This window comes from Nannobrachium achirus (genome assembly GCF_963921795.1).
Source record: "Nannobrachium achirus genome assembly, chromosome: 11".
Taxonomy (NCBI): domain Eukaryota; kingdom Metazoa; phylum Chordata; class Actinopteri; order Myctophiformes; family Myctophidae; genus Nannobrachium; species Nannobrachium achirus.
In genome coordinates this window covers 18,237,735-18,245,863 of record NC_137820.1, presented here as the reverse complement: position 1 = coordinate 18,245,863, position 8,129 = coordinate 18,237,735, and positions in this window count along the sequence as shown.

Here is an 8,129-nt window from a genome sequence, read left to right as displayed (position 1 = left end):
GTCACACCAAAAGACATCCAGAATGGTGAGTTTGTCAACGTTTCAACAAGATGGCATTTCATGAAAATGTTAAAATCATAACTCACCTCAGACACCTGTCTTGCAGTTGTGCTGGGAGTGCTGAATAGCCTTACAGAAGAAGGACCTCTCTAGCCAATAGGTGTCCAAATAATTGCCTGTTTAATTTTTCCAAACTAGTGTCACACCAAATGATTTTGGGTTGGGGGACAAAATGTTTTTGATCAGAAATGACTGAAAACATTATGCTTTGACTTTGAAAAGATATAGGCTCAAAATAGACATTTTTTTTTGCCTAAATTCATTTTCAAATGATTTTTAGCAATTCTTTTTCTTAGTTTTATTCAAGTTCCCACTTTGAGAAACAAGATCAGGACAGTCACACCATATGAGTTTTGCCATGTTTGGTTGAAGATTCTGAAGAAATGAGGAATGAAATGTTTTAATCTTGAGTAAGTTCACATAAAGCTTAAGGTCCTGCACAATATTCAGAAGGTTTTTGACAAATATATTTTTTATTTATACATTTGACACCGAGGACAGCAAAAACGTTACGTCACGTCACCCACCAGTAAACTACAAATAAGTCACTCTTAAATGTTAAATGCACAATCATGGTCTCGTGACCTACTGTAGCCTACTGTAGTTATTCAACTAACACACTTATATCACAGATGTCCACAGTTCAGTCTTGCCTTGGTTGTTCTGACGTCTCAACACCATCACTGCCAAAATTAGACCGTTGATAGATAATAATCATTGACTGCTCATCCTGTGTTAAAGCCACACGCATGCACGCACATTGACAGACAAACACACACGCACGCACATACACAAGTACGCACCGACATAAGCACCCATACACACACAGGGGCGTGCCTATACTTCATGCGTCATGCCTACTTTCAAAATGAGGTTGGTAAACACAGAGACAAAAATATTTGCACGTTCTTAGAAGTACTTGGTGGCCAACAAGAGCAGGGAAAGAGGTAGAGTTGGAATTCAGTGTTTGCCTCAGCCCTGACCCCTGCCTGTCACATAACCCTCTTGTTATGGAAATACAATTTATATTCCCTTTCAGGCTATTGATCTATCGATTATTGAGTTATCGATTATTGATATAGATTATATATTTAATATTCATCTTACTTCTGTTATATTAATATATGACTGTATGCTGATGTTATGAGTGTAATATGTAAGCAAGGGAAGTAAATGAGTATGATAATATGTCTTATGAGTTTAGGCCTCTGTGTACTGTCTACACATAGTTATGCAGCAGCAGGCTCATACAGTAAGGTCAAGCTCACTAGCTATTCCCCTGTAGGCAAGCGGCAGACCCAGACAGCAAGACGACAAGTTAAGGTGTTATGAACGCAAGGAGAATGTTTCTTATTTCAGGCGTCAGTATTCTGGCTAGGGTAGTGACTACACACTACGGCCTCGGCATAGAGCAGAGGGCCTTCCATTCTCAGTCGATAGGACTGGAACACATGTTCATGCAGCATTGGTCAGGGTAGTGTCGCCACTCTCAGTCGCTGAGCATTGAGCAGCACATTTCATAGTCAGGCAGAAGTGACCTTCCATACTCAAGTGTTGAGAGAACAAATCTTTTGGTCAGACAGAAGGAATGTCAGTCCTCAGAATTATCTTAACAATGTGTATGTATCCTTGCAGTATCTGTATTTAAGCTGCCTCAACATCCAGATCGGTGTCAGACTCCCGTTGCCTTTCGAGACAACTGGACCCTGTCCACCTATCCTTCTTTCATCTCTTTTTCCTTTCTCCTCTCTTCTTTCTATTCTTTACTCTCATTTTCTCATTATTGTATTACATAGGAATTATTGTCATATTATTATTATTGTCATCTGTTATATTGAATAAATCTGTTATAGACATATCAGTGTCTAACTCTTCATTCTCTCACCGAGGAAATGTTCAATTTCCACAACAATTGGCGACGAGGATGGGATTGGACACGCAGCCTGGTGCTCCTGCCGGATGTTACCTCCCTGCGGGTGAGAAGCTGTCCGGTTAGGAGCAAGGGCTGCTGATCCAATCCAGGGTTGAGGATGATGAACCACGCGGTGAGAGATTGATTTTTACAACAGATGAAGTAGTCTTTTAAAGAGTAATAGTGCCGTATACTGTCTATGTATACCGGTAATATACACATGCACATGCACGTGTATATGTATATGTATATGTATACTGTATATTTATAGGTTATTGATCATGATCAGAGGTTATGCATGCAAACTCGTGACTAGTACGGATCACTGTCTCAATGTCTATGTTTGTAGTTAAAGACAGGGGAGTCTTATCTTAGGTCACTGACGGACGCGTCTTGGTTGTTGAGGTGAGCTATAATTCCAAATAACTCGAGTAATCGGTTGTTCGGTGAGCTATAATTCCAAATAACTAGAGTTATACTTTTTTGGTGAACTGTAATTCCAAATAACTAGAGCTGTAATTGTTCAGTGAGATATAATTCCAAATAACTAGAGCAATCTGTTGTTTGGGGAGCTATAATTCTGAACAACTAGAGTAATCGGTTGTTCGGTGAGGTGTAATTCCAAAGAGCAAGAAATGGGTAATTACCAGAGTTATAGAAGTGAGTGTGCCAGGGATGCAGCAGTGCCCAAACAACTGCCGCCTTTTTGCGAGGACATAGTCAGATTATGTCCAGAAAGTTATGGTCAAATTGAGAGACGGTGGGAATCGCGGGGTTCCCAGCCGGGGCAATTCTTTTTAACTCAAATTCCTAATAACTCAAATTATTGGGGGAAAACTTGTAGAGAAGAAGACCACAGAGGAGAAGCAGCATGCATGACAATCCAGTAAAAGTATAAGATATGAATTCAATCAATGAATCATCACCTTGTTTTTTGTTTGTTTTATTTGTTTCAGTCTACAATACTTTATTTTACATCACCATATTGCAGTTATTTTACTGAGTACTATTTGGCTCCAATTATTGGTTGCCTTTTGGAAAATCACAGTAAGAAAGAGAAAGGGAGATAGAAAACAGCAACTGACACACGTCTATTATTTTGTTTAATTTTATTTTTCTCTCTTTTGTTTGAGGGTACTGGGTGGACCTCGACCTGGATTCCGCTCCCCCCACTGGCTCTCCCAGCATACGCACCACCGGCACCAACCCACGACAACCGTCAGGATCGTTCTGGTCTACCGTCCGTGGGCCCTACAAGACATTGCCGAAGCAGCAGAGGATATCGGCAGCCGCACGTCTATGTGGCTGCACAAAATACAGTTAAAAGAATGCCGCCCCTCCAGGATGGAAATATGCAAGGTGACAGTCAACTCATTGCAAAGTGTGAGGCCGCATTCCCGCCCAGAAGAGACATTGGCAAAGTTGCCATGGTGACTCGAGTCACCGATTACTACAATGTCTGTGGACAGTGTTTGTTTTTAAGAGTGGAGTCAGTGGACTGATGCAGCCGGGTGCAGTGGCGTGCGCCTGTAATCCAAGTTACTGATCCAAGTTGTGGATCGTTTGAGCTCAGGAGTTTTGAGCTGCAGTGGACTATGTCCGGGAGTACGCACTTAGTTCGGTATCGTTGAAGCCAAGGTGATGGGTGCAAGACCACTATATGAGATGCACCCTAAAACGTACAAGGACTCAAGTGCTCCATGTTCAATTGAATAGCTGCCATGAACATGGGACAAGGACAGTTCAGCCACAAAACCAGCGAGGATGCAGTGGGTGCGGATGTGGCAGAAGAAGCCAAGGACCTGGGGGGGATGTCAATGGGGTAGATATACCTGAAGAAGTGAGTGAACATTGGCATGTTGTGCCCAACACCATGCAGCTGAGGGAGGTTGGGCTGCCGGACAGCCTGGTGCACAACACAGCTTTCCGATTGAGGCCAGGTGGAGGAGCGGACCCCAGGGAGAGATGCCCGTTGCACCACCCCAGAGCAAGTACCCCTCACACACACAACACATGCACATGCACACGCACATGCACACGCACATGCACATGCACACGCACACGCACACACACACACACACACACACACACACACACACACACACACACAAGGCATGCACAAGCTAGTGCAGCAAGCTATTATCTACAAGATAAGAAGAAAATGCAACAAGCACAATCACACACAAATTAGGGGACTACTACAGTAGGGCATTCTGGAGCAACATATTCACTGTTCAGAGCAAGTAGTAGAATATGAGTACCCCTAGCATAGTCATAAAGGTCAGAAAACTCAAGCACTCGTTTATACTGATTACAATATGTCCAGGTAGAGCCCGAGTCAGTTATTAGTTCCAATGGTGTTTAAAAAGAAAAAAGAAAAGCACAGGAATTAATGACAGAAATCCTAATTCATGACATGGTACAGACACACAAACTGCAAATTAACTATACAGTAAATAAATGTTTACTAGTCTGTGGATTGTGCTGCTGCCTCTCTCTCTCTCTCCATCTGATTCTCAAGGCAAGTTTTTCAAGGGGAAGTATGCTGCGTATCTCTCTTGGAGAGGAAACACACCAAAGGCTGGCAGGATTTGGGCACAATGCTGGGTCGCCAATGACAGGGCACAGGTTTGGTACCGGTACAGTTTTATTTTAAAAAGGCCTATAAAGAAGTGAGATCACACAGTCTAGACACAAATCCACAACTTTCAGAGGTGCACCTACGGAATTGCGGTTGTGCGGAGTTTGCAGGCTGTCTGTCACAAACCGTGTGCCCCACAGGTTGCAAACCCCCACACTATTTTGGCTCAAATTCCGCCCGCCGTGACAATTTTCTGTCTTTTTTATTCTGTGGTCAATTTGACCAATGCGAGGTTTTTTCGTTTCCGATTGAGGCATCCGATAAATCTGATCAGATCAGAGAATCATGCGAATCTCCAGGGGTTTCACAGTGAGCTAGTCAAGAACCCAGGAGTCTGGACCCATCCGCGGGGTCTACACTTTGACGGTCTGATAACTTATGGTTTGTGTGGCTCCTCAGAGGAGGCCTGCAGAACCTGACACTGTGATGCTCCTGAAGCACCTCGCTGATAAGGGTCACGGTTAGTGAATCTATTGGGGACATGTGATCACAGTAGAGGGCAAAATCCCTCTCTCCCTGACATGTATTAATAGTAGAAGCTGACAGGACCAAAGTATTATAGGGACTGGACTGGACTTGACTGGACTAAAAAGGCATTTTATGATAAAATAGGCCTTGGATGAATGCCCTACTCGCTACCTATGACAGGCAGAACAGGTGGGGCTATTCAAGCATTCATAGACGAATACTTTATATCATTCTCTTGTAATTCCAAGTTCAAGTGTGTTAACAGAGTTTTGTTTCAGTTACATTATGTTCAAATCACATTACTGTAGTATTTGCATAATATTTAATTGCATGAAATGATCTTTAAAATAAAAGTCACACAACCATGTACTGTAAGAGGAGCCCTGTTCTGTATTGGTATCATATTTATTTGAGCATTAACCTACATTTTAATGAATGGTTCATGGGACTCACAGCCCTGCGCACTGGCCCTATGGCCCGGTCCATAATCAGCCCAACAGTACATCCAATCACTTGATCAAAGGGGGAACTGCATGACATCATGCTTGTCAGGAGCATGGAGGAAAAGTTATGGCATGTAGCTTATGGTACTTGTCGCTGTAAAAAGGCCAGGGACACCATATAAGGTCTCAAATATGTTCTGATATGCTGCATTATTGCCTATATTAACCTTTCTGTCTGTAACAGGAATTGTTTGTTGATTGCAGACGAGACCAATGTCTGTGAACCCTATGATACCTACTTACTTACACCTACAGCCCTACTTGGGGCATAGGCTGTCAACAAGGGATCTTGGGCTGTTCTCTTCAGCTTGCTCCAGGTCATTTTCATGGCCTTGATGTCTGCCTCCAGGTATCTATACCTGGTGTTTCTTGGACGACCTCTTTTCCTTCTTGCCCTGAGGATTCCATCCTAGGTCTTGTCTGGAGATGTTGCCTCACTTGCATGCGGGCTTTCGCAGAGTCATATCCAACTACGTTTCATTTCTTCTTTTGCGGGCAGCTGGCTTGTCCTCTGCCGGAGTTCACTGATGGTGTCTGGCCATCGGATGCAAGGATCTTGCACAGGCGACTGTGGAGTGTGGATGAAACCCTGCACTTCCTTGCGGGGCAACTGTAGTTCTCTATGTCTCTGTTCTGTGTCATTAACTTGTGCAAGGGGCGCAGAGAAAATGTTCTTGTTGTGTTTTCAAGTGTTTGTGTATGTGAAACCGAGTGAATGAAACTTAACTAACTAACCCACTAACTACAGGCTAACTTTGAGTGCAAGAGAAATGCTTAAGGTAACTCTCTGCGAGGGTGGGGATTGTTTTGTATGTTGTATGCTGTTATGTCCTTTCCGATAGGAAGCAGCAGTCATGTACAGTAGACTCTGTACACACACATAAACAGTGTGCAACTTGGAAGTAAGTGATACACACAACACAACATCCCACCAAACCGAGCTGTGGATATTTTACTATGGAAGTGTGAGCATATTGTTTATTTAGGACGCACAGTTACTGTAGCTGTAGCATTGATTGATTGATTGATTGATTGATTGATTGATTGATTGATTGACTGATTGAATACTTTAGTAACAATGAATATTCTATTGACAAGATTGTTAATGCAATCAAAGGTTACGATAAAAGTATAACACAAATGCCCCAGGGGCTTATTTCCATTGTGGGCCATTGTACTCAATTCTTCAGTAATCAGTAAGACACTCAATATGTGCAGCAGTAACTATTTTTCTTTTTTAGTTTTACAAAACAACCAGTGTTGGGGGTAAATTGTTAAAAGTTATTCATTACTGTACTATCACTTTAAGCCGTAACTGAGTAATAAAGGTTGTTACTAAAAATACTTCAATATGTATGTAAGTTATTACATTCCGAAAGTAACTTGCTGAACACCGAACTGTTTGTTTAATTAAAGTGAATCTTACTTACAGTAAATCATGTGAAATGTACTTCTACACTGTTAAAAACAATATACATGATCTACTCAATAAAATTATGGCAACTATTTACACTCAATTTCATTGAGTAAATATTATTGGCTTGTAATTAAGTAAATGTAACTCATATTATATCATTAAATGTAATGCATTTAGTATGGGTAAATTAAATTGAAACTAACTAAATTAATTAACACTTAAACAAAAATATTGAGTTCATACTACTCAATAATATTGAGTTGACCTAGTTCTCTATATAGTACTAATGTAATTTAAAGTTGTACTATGTAACTTTTTTTATAAAACAAATCTTAAAATTCTCCTAACTATTAAATCACAAAAGTTTTAGAAGATCCGCGCCGTGAATTTCAGCCTGTAAAGCCTTCTCTATATGTAAACTGAGATCCTTGCCGTGGACCGGATCTCGCGCCAAAATTGCGTCATCACACTACCGGCCAATCACAGCGAGGGTTATACAACTGCCGGCCAATCACAGCGCATCTTGAAGTGGGGTCGCTATGGCAGCCATATTTGTTGTCGCCCGCTTGTACCATCCCTTCTCTAGGTAATTTCGCCTACCAGGCAGGGTGAAGGAGTCCGTATCTCTGGAATTACTGAACGCACAGGAACAAGGGACCCCTTAAAAGATAGATCTCAGCGAGGTGGAGGCAGACGCGGGGGTCTGAAGGTACGAAAAACGTCCGAAAGACGCGGACGCGACCGCGGTTTGCTATAGGGCTAATGACCACTAGTTGGTCATCTTACACAGTATGGCTTTAAGTTGGGTTAACTCATTAACACATAATAGCCACAAAATCAAGGACGCAATTATATTGAGTATATTTCACTTCATATATTGTTTAAATATTACTTGGCAAAAGAGTCCTTATTTACAGTGTATTGCATGTCTGTTAGGACAATAATGTCGATATAAATGGTAAGATTATTTCTCATACAGAATAAACAGAGTCTTTGTAACTTATGTTTCTTTCTAATAAAGGCAAGTAACAAATCAAGTAATGTTATATTGGATATATAGCAAATCAGTTTCTGAGAGTAAATTAAGTACAGGGAATCGAATATGTACTCAAACTAAGTGACCTTATC